This window comes from Miscanthus floridulus, chromosome 17 (assembly GCF_019320115.1).
Source record: "Miscanthus floridulus cultivar M001 chromosome 17, ASM1932011v1, whole genome shotgun sequence".
Taxonomy (NCBI): domain Eukaryota; kingdom Viridiplantae; phylum Streptophyta; class Magnoliopsida; order Poales; family Poaceae; genus Miscanthus; species Miscanthus floridulus.
Genome location: NC_089596.1, coordinates 69,698,117 through 69,724,664, shown reverse-complemented (window position 1 = coordinate 69,724,664; position 26,548 = coordinate 69,698,117). Strand labels below are relative to the sequence as shown.

Here is a 26,548-nt window from a genome sequence, read left to right as displayed (position 1 = left end):
TGTTTGTGTCGCCACCCCCTGGAGTAGATTGGTCATAAGTTGCTGACCCAACCACCCAGACCAGCATCAGGGTCAAGGACGTCGATTGGGCCATGCTCGGAGTTGGAGAGGAGGCAGCGGCCAAAGCTGCTGGTAAGCGGCCGGCGGCCAGCAAGCATCGTCAGGCGATCTTTACTTTGTCGGACAATGACACAGAGGAGGGAGATGATGCAAACACCTTTCGACTTGTCCCTTGAAAGAGGAGGAGGCAACTAGAGTCGATGGAGCAAGGTGGCTCCTCCATGCCAGCGGGACCAAGGCCCAGCGATGGTGCTAGATGTAGAGGGATACCAGGTGTCACCCGCATAGCACGTGGAGCAAGCACGGCCAAAGAGACGCGCCTTCGCCACATCATTCCGCGCTTCCAACATATAAGTATTTGTAACCTTGATGTAAGCTAGCAATTTGTATTGAATATGGTTGCCTTCTGAACTTATCTCAGATGTACTAGCTCGGCGTCCACTGAAAGTCTGGACCAACTAGCTGGGAGCAGCGTGGCTTTGCCAGCAATTTTAGAGAAGACTGCCCAGTAGCCAGCCATCAAGAAACCCATAGTAGAAGGTCCGTCGGGGCCTCAGCAAACAAGCAGTCAGACAACAGTCCCCGAGCAGGGGGTCAAAGGAAGAGCTGAGCCAAGCACAAGTGCTTCGAGCGCTAACCCTACTAAGGGCAACACCTCAGCATCAAGGGTAATGAAATAGACTGAGGAGCAGCAGCCAGAGGTGAGAGCACAGAGCACGTTTGTCGATGCTGCAGCCCGTGGCAAGGCCATAGTGATCGCAGAAGCTGCTAACTCCAGACCAGCACCGATACCCAAAGCAGAGCCCAAAGAGGATGAAGTAGAGGAGGTCCTAGGCCATCCACAGGACAAGCGAAAACATGTGTATGTGTCGCATTGGCGGAACGACCAATGGGTTGTTCATGAGGAAATCCCAGAGGTCGAAGAGACCAAGAAAGTTGAACGAGCGGTGAAATGGTTGGTGATGGAGGTCCAGGTATGCTTTGCTTCACCACCTGATCTTGTTGTCTAGTCAAACTTTCTTACTTAGCTTTCTACACACATGACTTAATGAAGACCGCAAGGTACTGTAAGAAATTCTTCGACCAGATCGAGGGGATCACTGCAAGCAATAAAGAGCTGACGGCAGAAGTGGAACGCTTGCGCCACCAACTTGAAGCCGCCAACCATGAGAGGACGGAGCAAGAGTCCTAGAACCAGAACCTGGTCGTCCAGCTCAGTAACAAAGAGCAGGAAAGAACAAGTAAGTAGTCACTTTATCACAACGAATGTTGACAAGTGTTGTTGCATTGTTGGTAGTAACAGCTGTAGTGCAGGCTTAGAAGCCGAAGTGGTCCATCTCCAAGAGGAGAATAGTCGTGCAGTCGTGGTGTGTGATCGCTTGAAAGAGGACAATAGAAAACTGGCACATGGCCAGTCACAGCTCCGGGACCACACGACCAAGATGAAAGAGGAACTGAAAAGTAAGTTTTTCAAACCCCTTTGCTTACTTTTGTTGCCTGCCTTATCTTGTCATGGTATGACGTTTTAATAGCCTGTGCAGTTTCTAGTTTTAAAAGTCAATGCCAAGAAGCATCTGGAGGCCGTGATAAAAGACCATGACAGCTAGAAGGTGTAGTGCCAAGAGATCACCAAGGATTGGGACACCTAGAAAAACTGGTGCTAGGAGGTGGCAACGGGCATTTTGCCGGTCCTTAACCTCATTGATCCAGCGCTTAGAGAGGGCGTGCCAAGGACGCCACAGCTGGGACTAGTCGATAGATGCTGAAAGGTATGGGGATGGTTCCAAGAGTTCGTGAAGGAGGCGGGTGAGTACATAGGCGCACATGTGCTAAGCATGGTATGTGCTCACTACCCCTTGATCGATCTTAAATGCCTAGAGGCTGGATACCCGAAGGAGGTAGATCCAGACAAGGCTAAGGAGCTTCGGATGACCTAGCTAGACTTGTCGGCAAAAATAATTGGCGACATTAACCTATGTGGAGGTGGGACAGCACCTATATAGGGAACGCCATCGACAAGTCAGCTGGAAGCGCCATCATTTTTAAGCCAATCGGCGAAGCCTGCGGTCTCAACCAGCTAGGCCTCGGCGGGGCCATCTTCTTTAGCTCGATCAATGCCAGAGTCCCTGAGACCCTTGCACGATGTCAGACCTAGCGAGCAGCAGGTGCCGCATGCCCCGACCAGCCAATAGTATAGGCTATAGCTGTAGAAGAAGATGTAGTTGTGTTATTGTAAACTTGGACCTTTTCAAGCAAGCTTGTAATAATGTAACTGTATATCAGCATAAGCTTGTTTGTTTTGTAGAAAACATATTTAAGCTTGGATCTTATGTTGGTGTAACTAAGTGAGAACATGTTAGCGTTCTATTTAGTTGTACCAATTTAGTCGACACGTCATCCTGAAAGGTTTGTATGGCCCTGGTTTGTCTTGTGGTCAGAGTGTGAGGTGCGTAGCTTGTGCACACGTAGACACACACAAGTCAAACCAGAGGGGACCTGCTGATCACCCGTAGCATAGAGAGTGGATCCCATGCACTCGTTTGGGAGGAACCAGAGACAGGGCCTGCTCCGAAAACCCGAGAAGGAATGGTGGTTGGTTTTGACTGGTTGAGTTAGAATAACAATAGACTTCGAAGTGACACATTAGAGTGGTCGGAGAAATCATAATAGCTTTATTGAATTAAATCGAAAGTATAAGAAGAGTACATATCTTAGTAGTTAAGCATAGAAATGCCTAAGCTTGTTGATGTGCCATGAATTGGGTACGTCTGTTCTGTCCAGGTGAGCTAACATGTAAGACGTTGGTCGTGTAACCTCCTTGATCATGAAGGGCCCTTCCCATGGAGTTGCGAGTTTGTGGACACTAGCCTGATTCATCTTCCACTTCAGGACCAGGTCCCCAACCACGAAGAAATGCTCCTTGATGTTCTTGTTGTAGTACCTGCGCAAAATAGCAAGGTATTTGGCTGTACGTACACAAGAATTGAGCCGCTTCTCTTCTGCACTATTCACTTCTAGCTCCCATACTTCATTGGCCTTGTCTTCGTTGAAGTTCTCTACCTGTACTGATCTGAAGGCTATATCTGCTAGGAGCACTACCTCAGCGCCATAAACCATAAAATATGGTGATACGCTAGTATTGCGACTGGGCTAGGTTCTGAGACCCTAGACCATGGCTGGTAACTCTTTGAGCCATCTTCCGAGAGCTTTGTCATTTTCTCTATACATCCTCTTCTTAAGTGTGTCCAAGATCATACCATTTGCCCGCTTGACCTATCCATTAGCTCTAGGATGCGCCACCGAGACGTATTTTACTACTATGCTCCTTTCATCACAGAAGTCCCAAAAAGCATTCCCGGTGAACTAAGTACCCAGATCAGTGATGATGCTGTTGGGTATGCCGAAGCGGTGGATGATCTGGTTGATGAACGCAATGGCCTTTTCTGAATATGCCTTGACCAGGGGCATGTACTCTATCCACTTGGAAAATTTATCGATCAGCACGAAGACGTATGTAAATTTCCCTGAGGCCGGTTTGAAAGGCCTGATCATATCAAGTCCCCAGCATGCGAAGGGACAAGAGGCTGGTATTGTCTAAATCTCATGTGCTAGTATGTGGACTCTCTTGGTGAAGAACTGACAACCTTCACAATGACGGACTAGCTTCTCTGCATCGGCTATGGCTGACGGCCAATAGAACCCTACCCAGAAAGCCTTGCCAACCACGTTCTTGAGGCCACGTGGTTGCCGTAGGAGCCAGAGTGGATTTGGTCTAGAATATGTTCGCCATCCTCCTAGGTTATGCACTTCATCAAGATTTCCTCCTTTGCATTCTTGCACCACAATTTGCCATCAACGAGCAGATACTGCTTACTACGACGTATCAGGCATTCGTTTTCTGTCCGATCAGTGTAACCGCTACCATTTGTTAGGTACTTAATGAAAGGTACTCTCCAGTCAGGCTCCTTAGTGGTCGGAAGTGGTTCTGTGGTGTTTGACACCAGAACCATAGCCACCAATAGCTGGTCTGGAGGCTTGTCGACCATGGGATCTTCCTCTTCGATGGAAGGCATGAGCAGCTCTTGAACAAATACGCCATGTGGGACTTTGGCTCAGGATGATCCTAACTTTGACAACGCATCTGCTGCTTGATTTTTGTCCTGGACCACATGTGTGTACTCGATGCCATAGAACTTGCCTTCTAGCTTTTTGATCGACTTGCAGTATGCATCCATCTTTTTGCTGGTCATATCCTAGTCCTTGTTGAGTTGGTTGATGACCAGAGCCGAGTCTCCATAGACATAGAGACATTTGACACCGAGCTCGACCACAATGCACAAACCATGTAGGCATGCTTCGTACTCGACAGCGTTATTAGACGCCAGGAAATAAATCCTAAGGATGTATCGAAGCTGCTCCTTGGATGGTGACACGAAGAGGACCCCTGCTCCTATGCCGTCGATGTTGAGAGAGTCATCGAAGTACATCGTCCAATACTCTTCGGGCCCCTAAGAGGTAGGTGTGCTTAAGTCTATCCACTAGACAATGAAATCGACAAGTGCCTAAGACTTGATTGTAGTATGGCTTGCGAATTCCAAGGAGAAAGGGCATAGCTCCATTGCCCATTTCATGATGTGCCCGTTCGCATCTTTGTTGCGAATGATGTCTCCCAGAGGGTACTCGATCATGACCACCACACGATATCCATCGAAGTAATGTTTCAACTTTTAGGATGTTATCAGTATGGCATAGATCAGTTTCTAAATCTGCGGGTACCTGGTCTTTGATTCATTGAGTACCTCACTGATGAAATAGATTGGTCGTTGTACCTTGTAGATGTGGCCGGGCTCATCGTGCTCGACCACCATGGTAGTGGAGACCACTTGATTAGTTGCCATAATGTAAAGCAGGAGGGTTTCATCTTCTCTGGGAGCAATGAGGACCTGAGGTGATGTAAGGAATTGTTTTAGCTATGTGAAGGAAGCGTCTGCTTCCTCCGACCACTCAAACTTCTCGGTTGCTTTGAGCAGCTTGAAAAATGGTAGTCCTTTTTCACCTAATCTTGATATAAAATGACTAAGGGCAGCCATGCATCCGGTAAGCTTCTGAACATCCTTCACCTTTTTGGGCGGCTTCATGTCCAAGACAACTTTGACTTTCTCCGGGTTAGGGCGTATGCCGTCATGACTGATGACGTTGCCAAGTAGTATACTAGAAGGAACACCAAAGATGCACTTCTTTGGGTTTAATTTCCATTGGAATGTGTTAAGGGCTACAAAGGTGCGTTCTAGGTCGTCAACAAGGGTATATGCTTCCTTGGTTTTGACAGCTACATCATTAACATAAGCCTCGATGAGGTCGTCTTTTATCTCATCTTTGAGGCAGGCCTATATGGCGCGTTGGTAGGTAGCCCCGGTGTTCTTGAGCCCAAACGACATGGTCGTGTAGCAGTAGGCGCCGAAAGGCGTGATGAAGGATGTCTTGATCTGGTCGTCCTTTTTGAGAGCGATCTGGTGATAACCAGAGTAGCAATCGAGAAAGGAAAGCAGCTCGCAACCGGTAGTTGAATCTACGACCTCGTCTATGCGAGGTAAGCCGAAGGGGTCTTTAGGGCAGTGTTTGTTGAGATCAGTGTAATCAACGCACATTCTCCATTCATTATTCTTTTTGCGTACAAGAACCGGGTTGGCTAACCACTCCGGATGATACACTTCTTTGATAAATCCAGCTGCCAAAAGCCATGTAACTTCTACCCTAATAGCCTCCTTTTTGTTGCGAGTGAACCATCGTAGCTTCTACTTGATAGGTTTGGCCTTGTCGTCGACATTTAAGGAGTGCTCGATCAAGTTCCGAGGTACACCGGGCATGTCAGTGGGTTTCCATGTGAACACACTCATGTTGCTCCTCAAGAACCTGATGAGCGCATCTTCCTATTTAGGATCCAGGTTGGCCCCAATAAGGGCCATTTTGCTGGGATCACCATCGACTAGCTAGATCGCTTTATGCTCTTTGGACTTGATGTTCTTGCATGGGGCCTCAAGCTCTGGGATCTCCAGGCGATCGGCTAGGGTCTTTTTGGCATCGAACGTGGTCTTGGCCATGCGAATAGAGAGGTCGTGAGCCTCTGCTATTTTGAAGTTGTCATCCTCGCAGGTGTAAGCTGCGTACACGTTGCCCCTAAGAGTTAGGACCCCCTTCTTAGTAGGCATCTTGAGCACCAAATACCCATAGTGAGGTATGGCCATGAACATGGTGAGCGTTGGTCGACCAAGAATAGCATGGTAGGTGCCTTCGAAGTCGGCGACCACAAAGTTGACGTAGTCGGTGCAGAAGTGGTCTGGGGTACCAAATTGCACAGGTAGCGTGATCTACCTGGGAAGTGTAGAGCTCTATCTAGGGAGAACACCCTAGAACTATGCCTTGTATGGCTTGAGATCAGCCTAGGTTAGCTTCAGGGCCAGCAAACTATTCTTGAATAGTATATCGATGGAACTGCCATCGTCAACCAGCACTCTATCGAACTAAATCTTGTTGATACAAGGATTGAGAACCAGGGGAAAACACCCTGGCTTAGGTATAGCAGCCCATTTGTCCTTTTTGCTGAAGGAGATCTCGCGGTGAGACCAAGGAGGAAGCCATGGATCGGTGATGAGGTTGTCGGCGTTGGCCACATTCAAACAAGCGCGGGCGAGTAGCTTGCGTTCTCGTTTGGTCTCGATAGACACTTTGCCCCCAATGATGGTGTGGACGCGATCGGTTGGCTTAATGTACGTGTGACGGGGATCTGTGTCTTCATCATTGTGGTCCTCATTACGCTGTTCCCATGTGTCGTTAGGCTTGTCGGATGTATCCGGAGCCTGTTGACGCGTGTAGATAGACTTGAGAATGTGGTAATTCTCTATGGTATGATTTGACTTGGGATGGAGCTGGCAGGGCCCTTTCAATGCTTTGGCGTAGTCTTCTTCGTAGTTACGACGCCCGCCACCCTTTTTAACGGTGTTGACCTCACCGTCGTCTTCCCGAGCACGCTTGCCCCTGTAATCGTCACGGCAGTTACGCCGCTGATTACGCTGGTCGCGAGAGTCGTTGCGCTGGTTGCGGTGGTCAAAATTGTCATTTCGACCACGGTTGTCGCGGTAGTCGTCATGGTGTGGGGGGTGGTCGGAACATGGAACCCTTGCTGCTTCTTTGATAATTTTCTTTTTAGCATCATCGGCATCCACATATTTTTTAGCAGTGGCTAGGAGCACTATGACTGATTTAGGTCTCTTGTGGAGGAGCTTGTCCCTTAGGGCATCGTGGAAGCGAAGACCAGTGATGAAAGCCTCGATTGCCTCATTATCGAAGATTGATAGGACCTTGATGCGCATCTCTAAGAAGTGTCGGACGTACTTCCATAGTGGCTCATCTTTGCGATCTCGAATCCGCTATAGATCATATTTGTTGCTGGGTTGCTCGCAAGTAGCAATGAAGTTGTCGATGAATGCTTGCTTGAGCTCTTGCCAAGAATCAAAGTAGTTTGCCAGCAAGCTGACCAGCCATTGGTGGCCTGCATGGCTGACGGCGACTGGGAAGTAATTAGACATGACGTGCTCGTCAGCCATGCTGATCTACACATGGTTTCGTAGAGCATAACCCATAATTTGGGGTTCTCCTTGTTGTCGTACTTCTGAAGTTTCTTGAGCTTGAAGTTCTTGGGCCATATAACTTGGCGAAGGTGAGAAGTAAACTACTCCAAACCCAGAGGGCCATGGGTAGTATCATATTCCATACGGCGATAGCTTTCGTGGGATGCACGATCGTTGGCTCTTTGGCTAATGCGATCGCGCAGATCACGTTCTCCGAGGTAATGGCAGAGATCATTATTTCCATCGCGGTGATCCCAGTTGCCACCCTGGTTAACCCTGCGACCGCGGTTATCATGGCGATTGTCACGGTTGTCTCGGTGGTTGTCGTCCCGGTAGTTGCGGCGGTTGTCGTCCCAAGCACCATCATGGCCACCATCTCCACCTTGACAGTTGTCTGAGGGGTCATTGTTGCGCGAGCCATGTTGGTTGGGTGGCTGTGAGCGACTTGAGTACTGGCGACTGTGGCTTGACTTGACTGAGACGGATGGAGCTCAGGCTTGATTTACAATCTCTATGGTCTAGGCCATAGCAGCCGTCAGGTAAGCTTGTATATCATCATAAACTGCCTAGGTTTTCAGGGTATTGGGTAGTCATTGCATTGTCGCCATAGCAACAGCTATGTTGGTGCTCGAAGTCCTGAAGACCTATTTGTCCCCCCACCCTGTTGAAGGCATTGTTAAGGTCGCGTGGCTGGACCCTTATGTGTCGTGCCTCCTCTTCTACCTTAGCTTTGATTTGTCGGTGATTAAACCGGTCAATATTGTGTGCTTCGCATGCTAGCCTTTCTTGTTCTATTTTGCCAACTGCCGGTGGTTCATCATTACTGACAACATTGATCAAGTCCCCTTGCCTTGGTGGGAAAGATGGGAATCGTGGGAACCCTGGGGCGTGGTCTGGGATATCCATATCATATTCAACGCCTTCCACATCATGATGCTGGAGCTCGGTGTGGACGGAGGCATTAGATGCGATGTCGGACGAGGAGCTTGAGCCACCCTCTTGAACTGTGTGGATGGATCCTTCTTGATAATCCTCAATCCGGACCATATTGACGAAGTTGCGCAGGCCATAGGGCTAGGCCTGGTAGTTCTTCATCGAGGTTTCATACTCGGAGAGCCAAAGACCCATCGCTGAGCCCGGCTGGCGATGAATGGAGCGCCCTTCAGGAGTAGATGTGACCACGAGATCCGTACCGAGTCGTGCAGGATGACTGGCCCGAGTTGGTCGGGTAGATCTGTTGTGGGTAGTGGTTACCTACTCATTAGGTTGACTTTGAATCAAACTTACCAGAGCTAGGGTTTCAAAAAGTTTGGTGCTGACCTGATCGATGGAGTTGAGCAGGTCGGTGTTGTCGATCTGCCTCCCTTTGTAGCGAGGAAGCATACAACGGGTTGTCGACGTGGCTAAAGACGATGTAGGCGTGGCTGGAGCCAGATCCACCATGGTCAGGGCCGTAGCCGATGTAGGTGAAGTAGTGGTCGACGCAGATTGAATCCGCGCCTCCTTCGTGGTCATGGTGATGAAGTCATCGGAGCCAGTGGTCCAGGTGATCTAGCCGATGGTGAACGTGAGGCCATTCGGCGTTGCCATGGAACCGGGGATGATGACCATCTTGTTCCCTTGGAGAGCAGTATGCACACCCCCTACCTAGCACGCCACTATCGACAAAATATGGTCGGCAGTCTACCTAGGGGTATGCCCAAGGTAGTAGATTGTCGGCAGACAGATGCGCAAGCTACAAACAAGATGGTGACGCAAGGTAGACACGAGGTTTTATCCAGGTTTGGCCACCGTGAAGGCGTAATATCTACGTCCTACGTCTGATTGTATTACTGTATGTCAATGAGAGATGTTTTTTAGAGGGGTCCCCTACCTGCCTTATATAGTCCGGGGGCAGGGTTATAAATCTGGAAACTAATCCTAGCCAGTTACAATTGCAATAGGTGGCCGGATAAGGATTCCTATTCTAACCGACCAGGATCTTGCTTGACCTCCAAATCTGCCTTGATTCCTTACGCGGGATTCCGAACAGATTGGCCGGACCACGCGATGTCTTCTAGTGGGCCAGACCCCCTGATCCGGGCTGGCCCAAGCCTAGCCGTAAGGGTATAGGGGTTAATACCCCCGCATTCGAGGATCCATCCAATTATAGGATGGAGACCCTTACCTTTGAGGTGGTTGGGTTCCATAGAACCTTCCATGCCATCCTGGGACGTCCATGCTACGTGAAGTTTATGGCCATCCCCAACTACACCTATCTAAAGTCGAAGATGCTAGATCCATGTAGGGTCATCACCATCAGCACCTCCTTTTAGCGCATCTATGAGTGTGAGGTCGAGTGTAGCGAACACACCGTGGCAATTGTCGCCTCCAAAGAGCTCGCGACCATCAAGAAGGAGGTTGCCGAAGAAGCACCCGACCTCAAGCAGTTGGCTAGGTCTTTTGAGCCTATAGAGGGTGCCAAGGAGGTCCTCATAGACCCTAGTGGCCCTAAGGAAAAAGTGGTGCGCATTGGCACCACGCTTTCCTCCAAATAGGAAAGCACGCTCGTCGACTTCCTCCGCACCAATAGAGACATCTTTGTGTGGAGACCCTCAGACATGCTAGGCATTCTGAGAGAAGTCACTGAGCATGCCTTGAAGATTAGGCTAGGCTCCAAGCTAGTGAAGCAGCGCCTGCATCACTTCGATGAGGAGAAACATAGGGTGATCGGCAAGGAGATTGCAAAGCTTTTAGTGGTCGGGTTCATCAAGGAAGTATACCACCCCGAGTGGTTAGCCAATCCCATTCTTGTATGAGAAAAGAGTGGGAAATAGAGAATGTGTGTTGACTACATGGGTCTCAACAAAGCATGTCCAAAGGATCCATTTCCTTTGCCACACATAGACCAAGTAGTCGACTCAACCTCAGGGTGCGAAACCATTTGCTTCCTAGATGCGTACTCCGGGTACCATCAAATTGCAATGAAATATTCTAACCAGCTCATGTCATCTTTCATCACCCCATTCGAATCGTTCTGCTACATCACAATGTTGTTTGGTCTAAAAATGTGGGGGCTGCGTACTAGCGTTGCATGCTCAAGTGTTTCGGGGACCTCATCGGGTGAACCATTTAGGCCTACGTGGATGACATCGTGGTCAAGTCCAAATAGGCTGACTAGGTCATAATTGACCTAGAGCAGACCTTCGTGAAACTCCAAGCAAACGACATCAAGCTCAACCCCAAGAAGTGTGTTTTCGAGGTCCTAAGGGGTATGCTGTTGGGTTTTATCATTTCCGAGCATGGCATAGAAGCCAACCCAGAGAAGATCTCGGCCATCATGAGGATGAGCCCGATTCAGAACATAAAGGGGGTATAGTGAGTTACAGGGTGCCTCGCCGTGCTCAGCCGCTTTATCTCGCGCCTCGGTGAACAAGGTCTCCCCCTCTATCAGCTCCTAAAGAAGGCCGACTGTTTCGAATGGACGCTCGAGGCCTAGGAGGCACTTGACATGGTCAAGCAGCTTCTGATGAAGGTGCCAATCCTAGTCCCCCTGATCGATGAGGAACCGCTCCTGCTCTACATCATGGCCACCACGCAAGTGGTCAGCGCTCTCAAAGTGCAACGTCCCATGTACTTCATTAGCGAGGTCTTGTCCGATTCCAAGACCCGCTACCCCCAAATCCAGAAGCTCCTATATGACATCCTCATTGCCAAGAGGAATTTGCGTCACAACTTTGAGTCACATCTAGTGATGTCCTTCTCTCTCGGTGAGGTCATCCAAAACAAGGATGCCATGGGAAGAATCGCCAAGTGGGCACTCGAGCTGATGGGTCAGGGCATTTCATATGCCCCTCGAACGGCCATCAAGTCCCAAGTACTAGCTAATTTCATTGTAGAGTGGACCAAGGTCCAAATGCGGCCAGCGGTCATCGACCAAGAGTACTGGATGATGTACTTTGATGGATCGCTAATGAAGAAAAGTGCTGGTGCAGGACTGGTCTTCATTTTGCCCCACGGAGTACGCATGAGGTACATGGTTCGCATCCATTCCCCCTCTTCCAACAATGTGGCCGAGTATGAGGCACTCAGCAATGGCCTACGCATCACCATCGAGTTGGGTATTCGATGGCTTGACGTCCGAGGTGACTCCTAGCTGATCATCGACCAAGTCATAAAGGAATCAAGCTGCCACAACACCAAGATGGTTGCATATTGCCGAGAAGTCCACCAGCTAGAGGACAAGTTCGATGGTCTCGAGCTCAATCACATCTCGAGGCGTCTCATTGAGGCGGCCGATGCACTAGCGAAAACGGTGTCCGGTCAAAAGCCGGTGTCAATAGGCATCTTCACCAATGATCAGTACAAGCCCTCGGTCCACTACAAGGAGCTAGAACAAAGTCGGTGATAGGTGGCCTGCCTTGGGCTCAGGGGCTAACCAGCCGATGGATCCATCTGACCCCAAGGTCATAGAGCTTGATGAGGATCTAGCGATAGAGCCTGACCCTCTGGCCGACTAGAGAATGCCTTACCTCAACTATCTCCTCCACGAGGCACTGTCGGTAGACAAAATGGAGGCTTGATGGCTCATGCATTGCGCCAAGTCCTTTGTCCTTATTGAGGGCGAGCTCTATAGGCAAAGCCACACCGAGATCCTATAGTGTTGCATCTCCATCGAACAAGGGAAGCGATTGCTGAAGGATATCCACGGTGGGGTCTACGGTCACCATGCTATGCCTAGAACCCTAGTCAGAAAAGCATTTTGACAAGGCTTCTACTGGCCGACCACAGTAGCCAATGCCAAATAGATTGTGCACACCTATGAAGGGTGTCAATACTACGCTCGGTAGACCCACTTGCTAGCCTAAGCACTCTAGATGATCCCCATCATGTGGCCATTTATGGTCTAGGGCTCGATCTGGTTGGACCTCTCAAGAGGGCGCCCAAGGGCTATACACACTTGATTGTCACCGTAGACAAGTTTACAAAGTGGATAAAGCCCGATCGATCTCCACAGTCAAATCCCAACAAGCCGAGTTGTTCTTCCTTGACATCATCCATCGCTTTGGAGTCCCGAACTCCATTGTCACAGACAACGGCACATAGTTCATTGGAAAGAAGTTCCTCCTATTCTACGATGAGTACCACATTCACATCGATTGGGCCGCCATGGCGCACCCCTGCATGAACGGGCTAGTCAAGCGCGTGAACGGCATGGTCCTACAAGGTCTCAAACCTAGGATCTTCAACTGGTTGAACAAGTTTGGTAGATGATGTGTCACGAAGCTTCCCGCAGTGCTCTAGAGCCTGAGGATGACCCCTAGCCGGGCCACCGGCTACACACCATTCTTCATGGTCTACGGTTCCAAGGCTATCCTCCCAACCGACCTCGATTATGCAGCATCGAGGGTCAGGGCATTTGATGAACAGGGAGCCAAGGTGTCCCTAGAGGATACCATGGACTAGCTAGATGAAGCACATGGCGTCGCCCTCCTCTGCTTGGCCAAGTACCAGCAAGCATTGCGCTAGTACCATAGCCATCGAGTGCGGGGTCAGGCCTTCAATGTCGAAGACCTAGTGCTCCGCCTCATCCAGAGCAACAAGAACCACCACAAGCTCTCTCCGCCATGGGAGGGACCGTATGTCATTATGGAGGTGCTCTGACTAGGCACCTACAAGCTCAAGACCATCGAGGGTGAAGTCTTCATCAACACCTAGAATATCAAACAACTATGTCATTTTTACCCTTAATATATGCACACTTTCTCTTATCAGTTTCGCTACCAACTCCCCGATCTTCAGTAACACCTGACCCTAGCATCAGTAGGGGTCAGGCCTCACTCAGTGGCTGATAAGAGGATATCTATCTGGTAGACATTCTCTACGACCAACCCTTTCTCATGTTAAGACCCAAAAGTGAGGATTGTGGAAACAGACGCTGAGTAAAACTGGTCGAACTGCAAGAAACCTATGCCCCAGCGGCTATGATGTTTTTTGCTCACCAGCGTGATCAGAGTTTTTTCTGCACCCCGAGATTTTTAGCCTTAACTACGAAAAGAGTTGGTATGCGTCTAAGAGTATATCCACCTGACAAACATTCTCTATGCCCGACCCCCTCTCACGTTAAGATTTAGATGCAAGGGTTGCAGAAACTAACGCTGAGTAAAACTGGTCGGACTGCAAGAAACCTATGCCCCAGTGGCTACGGTATTTTTTCTCACCAGCGTGATCAGAGTTTGTTCACCCGCACCCCGAGCTTTACAGTCTTAATGATGGAAAGGGTCGAAATGCATTAACCTTTTTTTACAAAAAGGGGAGAAGGGATAAAAATCTGTTTGGCCATAACAAAATTGAAAAGCTTATTCACTTGTTATGAGTTCATCGCCTGGCTTATCTACCTAACTAAAATTCTTGGGGAGGATGACCTCATCCTCTATCTCTATAGGAAAGTCCTGTGCTAGTGGGTCACCCAAGTTGATCGGATGGCTCGGGCCGCTGCCGAGAGATGGATAAGGAGCAGTAGGATGCCCCATGTGGGTTATGCCGACTCCATCATGAACGATAGACCCGGATTCCACTTAGACATATCTAGTAAGAGCTCTTTGAACTCGTCACTTGAGCTATCAAGGTAAGTCCTATGCCAGTGGGTCACCCAAGTCGATCGGACGGCTCGGGCCGCTACCGAGAGATGGGTCATCTTTAAGTGACACTCGACCCTAGCAATGGCAAGGGGTCCAGCCTCACTCGAGGGCTGACAAGAGTGTCTATTCGGTAGACATTCTCTATGCTCGACCCTTTCTCATGTTAAAACCTAGAGGCAAGGTGTGCGAAAACAAACACTGAGTCAAACTGGTCAGACCACAAGAAACCTATGCCCTGGCGGCTATAATGTTTTTGCTCACCAGCATGATTAGAGTTTTTGTCCTCGCACCTTGAGCTTTAGCCTTCGCCTTACTAGGAAGGGTTTGGATGGGCCCACCAGAGGAATCTCCATCGAGGAGAGGCCAGCAGGTCACCCAAGTCGATCGGACGGCTCAGGCCGCTACCAAGAGATGGGTCATCTTTAAGTGACACCCGACCCTAGCAATGGTAAGGGGTCGAGCCTCACTCGAGGGCTAGCAAGAGTGTCTATTTGGTAGACATTCTCTATGCTTGACCCTTTCTCACGATAAAACCTAGAGGCAAGGTGTGTGGAAACAAACGCTAGGTCAAACTGGTTGGACCACAAGGAACCTATGCCCCAGCGGCTACGACGTTTTTGCTCACTAGCATGATTAGAGTTTTTGTCCCCGCACCCCGAGCTTTAGCCTTCGCTTTCCTAGGAAGGGTTTGGAGGGGCCCACCGGTAGAATCTCCATCGAGGAGAGGCCAGTAGGTCACCCAAGTTAATCAGATGGCTCAGGCCACTACTAAGAGATGGGTCATCTTTAAGTGACACTCGACCCTAGCAACGGCAAGGGGACGGGCCTCACTTAGGGGCCAGCTAGAGTGTCCATTCAGAAGACATTCTATATGCCTAACCCTTTCTCACGCTAAAACCAAGAGGCAAGGTATACGGAAACAAACGCTGAGTAAAACTGGTCAGACCACAAGAAACCTATGCCCTAACGGCTATGGCATTTTTGCTCACCAGCGTGATCAGAGTTTGTTGCCCGCACCCTGAGCTTTAGCCTCCACCATCCCAGGAAGGGTTCAGATGGGCCCACTGGCAGAATCTCCATCAAGGGAAGGCTAGCGGGCCACCTGAGTCAGTCTCCAGAACAACTCGGGCATCTGCCGGGAGGCGGGTTAAGGAGCAGTGGAATGCCACATCAGGGCTATGCTGACCCCATCATGAACGACGGACCTGGATCCCACTCAGACATGCCCATTAGCGAGCTCACTGAGTGCGAGACACGAGCCATCAAGGCAAGTGTCGTTAGCTCAACCCCTCTGGTTGCGGAAACCACGGACAAGGTGATGCATAAAACTTGGCCGACCCCTACCAAGCCCAACGGGGCTCCAGGGCTCAAGCCACCCAACCCTGACTCAGGAATCTAATCAACCAAGGTTCGAAGGCTGGCCCACAAAGGGCTAGAAAGCCTCCTCACGTTGAACAAAGCCAGGGGAGAAAATATAGATGAGCCCCAGTGGCCTTTTGCTCGACCCATTCAAAAGTGGACAGGGTCATCTAGACCTTCTTGTTCGATCCTAACCTCGAGCCAAGCCCATAGAATCTCCATTGAGGGGAGGCCAGTGGGCCACCTATGTTGGTCTCTGGAACAACTCAGGCATCTACCGGGAGGCGGGTTAAGGAGCAGTGGAATGCCACATTAGGGCTATGCCGACCCCGTCATGAATGATGGACCTGGATTCCACTCGGACATGCCCATTAGCGAGCTCACCGAGCGAGTCACTTGAGCCATCGAGGCAAGTGATGTTAGCTCAACCCCTTCTATTGTGGAAATCATGGACGGGGTGACGATCACAAAGACAAGCCGACCCTCGACTGGACCCCCGCTATGCGTGGGGGCTTATGGAAAGTTGGACTCACAAGGAGACTGAATGCGCGGTCGTAGAACGATGGCACAGATCCTAGGAAGGGGGTACATACGAAAACTAAGAATAACATTTCTAAAACAAGAAACACTTTCTCCTACTAGGTTCGCTATCCTCTCCTCGATCTTTAGTGACACCCAACCACAGCAATGGAAGCGGGTCAGGCCTCACTCAGGGGTTGATAAGGGTATGTATATACCCTTTCTTAAATAGTCACCATGCCCAACCCTTTCTCAAGATTAAAACCTAGAGTTTGCGGAAACGAACGCCAAGCAAAAGCTAGTCAGACCGTAAGAAACCTATGCCCCAGCGGCTATGGCTTTTTTTCTCACCAGCTTGATCAGAGTTTGTCGCCAACACCTTGAACTCTATGGTCTTAACAATAGGAAGGGTCGGAATGCGTTAAACCCTTTTTACACATAAAAAGAGAGAAAGAACATATTTATTCAAACAAAACAAAATAACAAGCTTGTTTGAACAAGACAGAAGGGTCAGAACTTGTCCGCTTATTACAAGAATGATCGCTCGACCTATCTAACTAACTAGCCCCTCTAGGGGAGAACTATGCCTTCTATCCTATCCGCCAGGTCCTATGAAAGGGGAGCCACCGCCATTTCTATCTCCTCTAGCTCGTGGACTTCATAACCAGGCACGTAGCCGTGGCTCATCGCCTCCAGATCAATGATGTCCCCATAATGAGAACAAACAATCATGAAGGACTGATTGACCCTGGCGTGAAGGGCATTCCTCTCAAGCTGGCGCACCTGAGCCATGATCTCGATGGCACAAGCCACGAGCGAGCTGGTCCCCTCTAACTGCACCACCTCAAGATCATCACAGACCAATTCGAGGGCAGCGCTCAGGATACTGAGCTCACCACTCTCTACCTAAAGATTTATCCTTTCCTTAGCAAGATCCACAGCTAGCTCGACAGCAACGCTCTTGGCCTCTAGCTTCTAGGTCGTCTCCCTTTTGAGCTCACCCTAGAGGGAGCCAACCTTCAGCTGCATGTTGTTGTGCTCTTAGCAGGCCTGGTCATGTTCTCAAAAAGCCTAGTCACGCTCCTCGCAAGCCATGCCATGTTCTGAGCAGAGCCGCTCAGCGGTTTGGATCAACTCATCCCGCTCCTTGCGTAGCCGAACGACCATCATGTCATCTAGACTGACCCTTTTTTCTAGGGCCATGAGCTTCTCCTCGGCTCCTGTCTTCAGATCCCTTTCTTTCTCAACCTCGCCCAAAAGGTCAAGGATCCACTGGTGAGTTTTGGTGTCCTTCTAGAGCAACTCATCCCGCTCCTTCCTAACCCTAGCGGCCTCTTCGTCATCCTTCCACGACCTCACCGACAGGGCCTCGAATGCCTTCTCGGCCTCATCAGCATCCCGATGGGCCTCGGCCACCCACGACCGAAGATTGGTCACCTCCTTGACAAGGGGAGTCAGCTCAACCACCCTCTGTTGGGCGGCAACAAGCTGAGCTATCACCTCCCTGCATAGCCATGCCTCCTCGATGAGGCAGTCCCAGGCTTCCTTCTATTGACGAAGGAAATGAGATTTCCCCTGGCTACGAGCTATAAAGTACTATAGAAAGACGATGGTCAGGATATAAAATGTATATAGAGGAAGAAAAGGGCAAGAAGCAGGATCAAGCAATACCCGGCCGGAGGGAATGACAACATCGTGTAATGCTCCCTTGGCATGGTCTAGGGCCTCGAGCATGAACGCAATCCCTATGTTGAGGCTTTCCCGCTCCATGCTCTCTACGGTGGTGTCAAGGGTAAAGAGCGTCGACACCAGATCCTATGGATTCGTCCACTGGAGTAGGGGTATGCCCCATGCGAGCGAGCTACTGCCCACCAACGTTAGGGTCAGGGATGACTCCCCACCGACCCGAAGCATCGCTGACCCCTCTCGCCATAACGTCCTTGTTGAGATGCCCCCTTCGGCGATGGAAGGGGTCAGCGGTGCGGACATGAACCTCTCTCCCAGCACCACGCCAAACATCATCGCTTGGGCCACCGATGGCATAGGTTGCGCCAATGCCTCAGGTGACGCTATGGTTGTGCCTAGCTATGACCTATCTATGACAGCCGCCGCCACCTCCACTTGCATCGGTGGGGTCACGACCGGCTATGCCATGCCTGCCACGGTTGGCTCCACGAGCACGGTTGGTAGCCCCATCGATCCCGCCATTGGCAGCAGTATTGCTGCCATCACCGGATGCTCCGCAACCTTCAAAGGCACCCCATGAATGGCCGCATCTGCCCATCCCACTGAGGGGTCAGGCGCCACCATAGGCGGCACCTGACCGGTCAGTGATGCAGTCACATTGGCACCACTCCTGCCCAAAACAGGAGCGACACCAGCCGACGGCTGCCGCCTTGATTGGAGGGTGATGCTCTTCTTCAGCGCTAGCGCTAAAGGATTGCGCTGCCTACCAACGCTGCAAGGAACAAAAAACAAAAGTCATGATAAAATCCGACTAAAATAGGAAAAAATAGAGGAATTGATAACTCACCTTAGCGCTATTTGGGGGACGAACCCACCCACCTTTGCTCCGCCTCATCGGAACGGGGCCATTTTGAGCCCGCCCCCTGCTCCTAAGTAGAGGGGCTCCCCCTGGTAGCTCCTAGGGCATAGTGGCAGAATGCCCCGCTCCCCTCGACTCTTGGAGCATGACGGCAGAGCCGCCTGCCTCCGCTGGTGCCTCGGGCACGACAGTAGAGCCACCCGCCTCTGTTGGCTCCTAGGGAAGGCCCGCCCCCTTCTCCTGAGTAGAGGGGCTCACCCTTGGTAGCTCTTGGGGCACACTGGTAGAACACCCCACTCCCCTTGGCTCTTGGAGCGCGATGACGGAGCTGCTCGCCTCCACTGGCACCTCGGGCATGATGGTAGAGCCGCCCACCTCTGTTAGCTCCTAGGGAAGGCCGACGGTATGTCCCACCTCTGTCGGTTCCTAGGGGGCATCATAGAAATGGTCCACCTTCGCCGGCTCCCTAGACGTGCCCTCCCCTCCATGGAATAGGAAGGGTCCCGATGCCTGCAAGGACAAACTGATGTCTGTCAGTGCATCCTCGTTCTCTAGGTTGTCCCACTCGATATCGCCAGCTACCGTTTCTTCTTCCTCCATCACCTCATCATCATCACCATCGTCATCATCAGTGTCCTCCCCTCCTTACCACGCCAGCAGCTTCCACTGCTTCTTCCTCTTCTTGTCCTCCTTCGCCTTTCTCAGTGTGGTAGAACCTCCCAAAATAGCACGCTTTCAAAGGCGCATGTCTTCCACCAGACACTAAGCACCCCAAAAGCTAGCTACATCAGATAGTTCCGTCGAGCACACCATAAGGGAGAACTCGAATAATCCACGTTTTTCCTCTAGGATCCAATAATGAGAACGAGTTTATAATACTTAGTCCATTTTATACAACAAGAGTTCTCAGAAAATACATTATTACAATACCATGTTCAGAGTGTGGAATTTAAATAGTGTAATTAAATTAGACATCTAACGATAAGATACAAGGATCCGTCTATGACCACCAGAAGAATCCTTCACACAACAGCCATTCCTCAAGCTGCACCTGCAATAGGGGTAAATAAACTATGAGTACACAATGTACTCGCAAGACTTACCCAACTAGTGGGAATACTTTCCTGACTCCAAAGGATATGATAGGCTTTATGGTTTGCTGGGTTTCCTTTTTGTGAAAAGCCTTACTAGTAGTGCATCCTTATGTATGTTTCTTATTAGTAGTCATGATTTGTTCATTATCTAACCATTCTATGTAAGCACCTATTCTACTTTCAAGCAAGAGTTGAGCAATAAGGCCATTTCTTCATCTTTCATCTTCCAGTTCTTACTATGGTGCTAGATCATAGACAAGTTATACCGTATTACATGCTAATTCATGAACCAATGTAGCTCAGTTGGGTTATACCCTAGGCACAAGCGACCAACCCACCACTCTCCTATCAAGGGTTCTAGGTCCTCGTCCAAACTTGGACTCTAAGCCTCCACACTTGAGTCTCGGACTCACTGTGGTGCTTAGACCTCCACCATCCCCGCCTCCAATCAGTTGATCTGGAAAGAGCTGGAACCCATGACAAGCGAGCAACGAGGCTTCCCGCTCCCATAAGCAAGTATGTGCACAGGATAATAAGTCTGTGGTCTGACTAGAATCCAATATAATGGTCGGTCCTTAACTGACACGGACAGGAAAAACAGTGTAACCAAGCTATGCCCCATTGGCTATGGGACACAACCTCTTACACCCACCAATACCCGTACCATATCCTTGCTCGGTCTTCATTTCCTTTCACCATTTTATCATGAGAGTAATATTAATAATCACCTATTATGAGTAACAACAGGTTACTCACGCTACCAAAAAACCTAAGCATAGCAGCTACGCGGCCTAAGCTAGTAGGACTCATAGGTAGGTATATCTATGCATGTAATTTCAACAATAAGCCTATAACATAAATGCACATCACATATACATATCTAGTGATATGGAGCTAAAGACGCTCCTACGGCCCGTCTAGGCCTAGGAGTACAAGGGTTGGCCCACCGATGGGTTTGACAACCGCTCCGGGCACCTTTAGAGCGAGGGGTGGAAAGGGATGGGCCCACTAGCGGCCAGTACCTGGGCGCACGAGCGCCGTGGGCATCCTAGCCCACGTTCGAGTCTCGGTTGGATATGATCCATGGTTTTTCCTCAAAGAAAGACAGAGAGCCCTCAGGACTGGTCGGACAGACTCGAGAACTATATGGATTTACCGCTAAGAATCCGGAGTCGGTCACCAGCTAACCCAAGCTGGACCCCTGTGGACAGGATGCTAGGGTCCCACTTAGACTAGCCCGTTAACGACTCACCGAGCACCATGATTCGTCCATAGGGGAAAATCATGGCACGGCTTAGCCCCTCTATTTTATCAGAAAAAACGCATGAGGGAAGACGATCACAAAGATGAGCCGACCCTCGACCGAACCCCTGCTATGGGTGGGGGCTCGAGGAAAGTTGGACTCGTAAGGAGACCGAACGCGTAGTCACAGAACGATAGACCCCCGTAGGGGTCAGAATCAGGAAAGACCTTTTTTGACCCACCAAATCTCACGGCTATACCCCCGAGAGGTCTGATGACGACGAAAGGGAATCACCGTCCCCGGGACACGCCGTGGGCAACAAAACAAGGCCGAGGTCCTCAGAGTCCTCCCATTCGAAAAAGCCCTTGAAGGAGTATTCTACTCCTCCACAGGCTCAGGGGCTACTGTCGGGGATCAATACTAGGGTACCCGAAGAAAGATGAGCTAATGGTCATCAACATTGATTCATTCGAGCAGTAAAGAGCATGACTATAGCTTCAACAGACCCCTAGGTGCATAGGATCCGCCTCGCCCAACCCTTGGGGGTGGGCTCTACCTCGCCTGACCCTAAGGCCATAGGCTCCACCTCGCCCGACCCCGAGGCATGGTCTCCGCTTTGCCCGACCCTAAGGCCATGGGCTTCGCCTCTCCTGACAGCTAGGGACGGGCTCTGCCTCGCCCGACCTCTAGGTCGAGGGCTCCGCCTTGCCTGGCCACTGGGTTAGGGGCTCCATCTTGCCTGACCCCTCAGGCATGGCTCCTGACGGAAGCCCATACCACCGCCAACCACTATGGGCCAGAAAGTACAACCCAAGGTCAAACTTCTGGCGCCGTGCAGGGAGCAGACACATCTCAACATGAGCCGTGCTTGTGACATGTCACTCTAGGGAACTCACATCACCAATAGTGACGGACACATGGTCACTATGCTGCCTACTCCCAGTACGGCCGCTGACCAGCATGCTGGTTCGCCGTGTTGCCCGCCAAGGTGGAATGGGACGTCACGACCCACTGACAATGCCAGGGCGTGGTATGAGTGGCGAACAGGCGCCCAACGTGGAGCTGTCCCTATCACCATCTGTAGTGTTGGTGGGATCCGCACAAAGGAAAAGAAATGTCCGGCAGTTCTGGAAGCTTTCCTCTTCTTGCCTCTTCTCCCTCTTTCTCTCTGTGTAACCTGCTATTTCCCTTCGTCTATAAAAGGGGAAGCAGGATGTCCTAGGAAGGGAGCGGTTCACCACTCTACATGGCTGTAGACATCAAAACACACGCCCTAACAAGCCTTAGGAGTACACGCACATCAAAGACTTAGGACATGTCTCTCTCTCGCTCGTTTGTAACCCCTACAACAAACTTTCAGTACCGGTAACATAAGCAGCAGCGACGAACTGGACGTAGGGACTTTCTGCCCGAACCAATATAAATATCATGTCCTCGAAGCACACCATCCGAGCCAGACACGCAATACTAGAAATTTACTTATCGGTGGTAACTCGAAACACCGACACAAAGAAACATAATGTGCCAGTTCCAGTTTCAAAGAAATCAATATCCAGCAGAGATCGAAACTTGTGGCACCTTAGTCATGAGGTACATTTTGTTTATTGCTTCTAGTTTTCTCAAAAAAAATGTGATTTCTCTTTTTTTACAAGTATATATGTACACCACAATTTTAAACGATGGTTACATTCCAAACTTCTAATCTAATATGCATGTTGTCATATTAATATTAATATCAATATTATCCATTAGTGTTCTGCATCTTTGCCTCGTTGATGCCTTTAACTGAAAACCACATGATTTATCTTTGATACGAGATGAAGTGAATTGTTCTCTGTTCATTGTAGGGTGATATCCTTGAGGACCCAGCAAATGAGCCAAAGGAAGATATGTATATGATGTCTGTTGCTCCAGAAAATGCACCTTCGGAACTTGAGTAGGTGATCAATAGTCTATCTTTTCACTGCTCTCGTCTTTTTGTTTTCCCATTTCACCTTTGCTGCAATGTGTAGCATAGAAATAACAGTTTAGTAGTTTACACCATTTTATAGCCCAGTTTCAAATGGTTTAAGCTTATGAAAAAGCTAGCTTTTGGCCAGTTGCCCACACAAGTTGCTTTTTGGAGAAGCCTGGAGGTAAAAGCTATGCGTTTGGTAGATTGGACTGGTGCTTGAAGGTGAGCTTGTTGGAGGAGCACGTGGGTGAACCGAGCTCATTGGAGGAGAGGTCCAGCGAGAGGATCTTAGAAAGGAATTGCTTGAGCAGGGAGGTGAGAGGAGGCCCATGGACATAGAGGCCCTCTGGCCTGGAGAAGCCCATGGGGGAGGAGGGTGTGCACAAGCGGGGAGTAGGGGGAAGCACTTCCTCTGGAGCTGTCTAGAAGCAAATCATTTGGCTGCTCTACAGCTTTTTTCTAGATGAGAAGGTACTCGAGAAGTAGTTCCAAATAGGGCCTATAGAGACCCTTGCAGAGGATGGATATAATTATTATTGCACGTAGTCCTTCGGAATTGGAGTCCAGAACCCATCCAAGTAGGGTTTACCTAGAATCTGATATGATTAGTATAATTAGGGATGTTTTCCTATGATGAATCTTGGGATATTTAACAATGTGAGACTGTAAGATGTTGAGATAGCATTTTGAGGTCATGGTACGAAAATGAAAAAAAAGTTAAGCATTTTATGTAAGATCCAAGTAAGTTATATTGCCTACCTTAGTAGTTTAGGAACCTAGGCACTAGCTATCATGAGGTTATGAAAAATATGTTTGGTCCTGAGATCTTCCGCATGGGTGAACCTATCGCTCACTGGCGTTCTAGCTCACTATGGTTAGAAGTAGAAGAAGGGAGGAAGAACAGAGCGCACACACACAGCACAAGCACCAGCGTTGGCCGAAGCTCTGCAGATAAGATGGCAAAACTTAACTCTCTCACTTCATTGAGTTGCAGTGGGAAGCTATATATCCAACTCTACCCATCTAATCCTAGTACACAGATATGCACAGGCTACCATACTGCTACAGTGACTAGATTCGCTAGCAGGGCGGACTTTGGCGCCTACCCCTGCTGTGGCTACAGTGCGACAGGGGAGCCTTTCGATGCTTGCCCCTGCCACGGCTACAGTACAGTAGCAGCGAAGCCCTTTCGGCGCCTGCCTCTGCCGCGCGTACCAAGGGAGAGCAGTAGATTAGTTTACAATTCTTTCCCTAATCCTACTGCTAACCCTAGAACCTCCACCATGCCGATCATCTTCTTCAGCTCCATGAACCGAAGACGGCCGAGTGGCTTGGTGAGGACGTCTGTGAGTTGCCGACCAGTTTCGACGAACTCGATGACGATCTGCCCTCCATCGACATAGTCCCTAAGGAAGTGGAACATGACATCGATATGCTTGCTCCGGTCATGGAGAACCAGATTCTTCATGAGGGCAATGGCGAGCTGGTTGTCCACCATCAGTGCTGGTGGGTGAGCTTCCACACTGGTCAGCTCGCCCAACAGCCAGTGTAGCCACACAGCTTGGCACGCCGCTGTGGCTACCGTCATGTACTCTGCCTCACACGTGGACAGTGCCACCACCTTATGTTTCAGCGACAGCAATGAGATTGGAGTCGACCCAAGAAAGACGAGCACGCTAGAGGTGCTCCGCTGTCCGTCAATGTCCCCTGCCATGTCTACATCGCTAAACATAGTAAGCTGCAGCCCACTTCCACCGGTCTTGGGAAAGACGATCACCTGATCCACTGTCCCCTTGACATAGCGCAGCAGCCGCTTCACCGTGGCCCAGTGATCCTCTCAGGGATCCTCTATGAAGTGGCTGACGTAGCCTATGGCGAACGCAATATCTAGCCTCATATGGACTAGGTAGCGTAGACCATCGACGATGATCTAGAAGAGTGTTGCATCTACCTTTGCTATGGTACTGGCCTTTGTCAGCTTTAGCCGCTCCTCCATAGGAGTCATGCACAGCTTGCACTCAGCCATGCCGCTCCGCTCCAATAGCTTCAAGGCGTACGTGCTCTAACCGAGCGTAAGCGCCTCCTTCCCCTATCTCACCTTGATGCTGAGATAGTAAGAGAGCACACCGAGATCGCTCATTCGAAAATGAGATGCCATCTCATGCTTGAAGCTGTAGATGTCCTCCGCAAGCGCGCCGGTGACGATCAAGTCATCCACATACACACCAACGGCGAGCTCCTCCTTCTCCTATCGCCACGTATAGAGCGTGTGCATAGTTGCGCATCACGTAAACCCAAGCTCGCCCAGCGTAGCATCAAGCTTAGCGTTCCATGCTCGAGGGGCCTACCATAACCCGTAGAGCACCTTGCGCAGTCGGAGCACCCTATGCTCCGCTCCCTTGATGGTGAAACCTGGAGGTTGCCTAACGAATATTGTCTTCGCCAGCTTGCCATTGAGGAATGTTGATTTTATGTCCAGGTGATGGACGTGCTAATCCTTCATTGTTGCCAAAGCTAGCAGTAGTCGGATAGACTCCATGCGTGCTACCGGTGCAAAGAATTCCTCGAAGTCGATACCCTCACGTTGGACAAAGCCTCGGGTGATGAGGCGCGCCTTGTGCTTAACAATGGCACTGCGCTCGTCCTGCTTGACCTTGTACACCCACTTTAGGCCGATCAGACAACATCATGGAGGTGGATCGATGAGCTCCCAAGTCTTGTTTTCTTTGATCGCCTTCATCTCCTTCAGCATCACCCGTCACCAATTTGCATCCCGCTCAGCTAGCGCGAACGTGGGTGGTTTCTCTACACTGACGAGAAGCAGCTCTAGGTCATTGAGCAACCAACCTGCCAGGCCTGAGGACCCTGTGCCACCGACGATGTCATCCAGCCTACAGAACCGCACCTCCTCACCATCATGGAAGGCATCCATGAACTCGATGATGTCGCTTGGAGGTGAGGCGAACTCGAACGGCGTCGATGGAGTCCCCTGTTCCACCGAAGTGGTCGACACAGCACCTGGAGTGCTCGGCACCCCAACTACAGTGCTTGGCACTACTCCTAGATCGCTCGTCACCACTCCTAGAGTGGTTGACACACTGTAGGAGTGCTCGGCACCAGTCTTGGAGTGGTCGGCACCACTGCAAGACCTCTTAGCTCCGCTACGAGAGCATTCAGCACCCGTCTTGGAGTAGTCGGCACCATAGTAGGACCGCTCGGCACCACTCCAGGAGTGCTTGGCTCTATTGCTAGAGAGGTCGGTACCTCCTCTCCAGCGTCTCCATCAGCGTGGATCACCAAGTGCTCGACGATGAAGGTGCTGGTGAAGCCGCCAGCTTCCCCTATGCCTAGACTATCCTAGTTCTAGGCCGCCTTCTCATCGAACACGACATCACATGTGACAACCACCTTGCCTCCACATGGGTCGTAGAGCCGGTATGCCTTGGTACCTTCCTCATAGCCTAGGAGAGCCATCGATGTGCTCCTATCCTTCAGCTTGGTGAGGACCGCCTTAGTCTTCCTGACG

General features: G+C 50.3%; 1 pseudogene; it reads left to right on the top strand.

Annotated features, from left to right (window-relative positions):
- The window catches only part of LOC136515761 (argininosuccinate synthase, chloroplastic-like), a 94,935-nt pseudogene that overhangs the window by 64,984 nt on the left and 3,403 nt on the right, over positions 1 to 26,548 (top strand).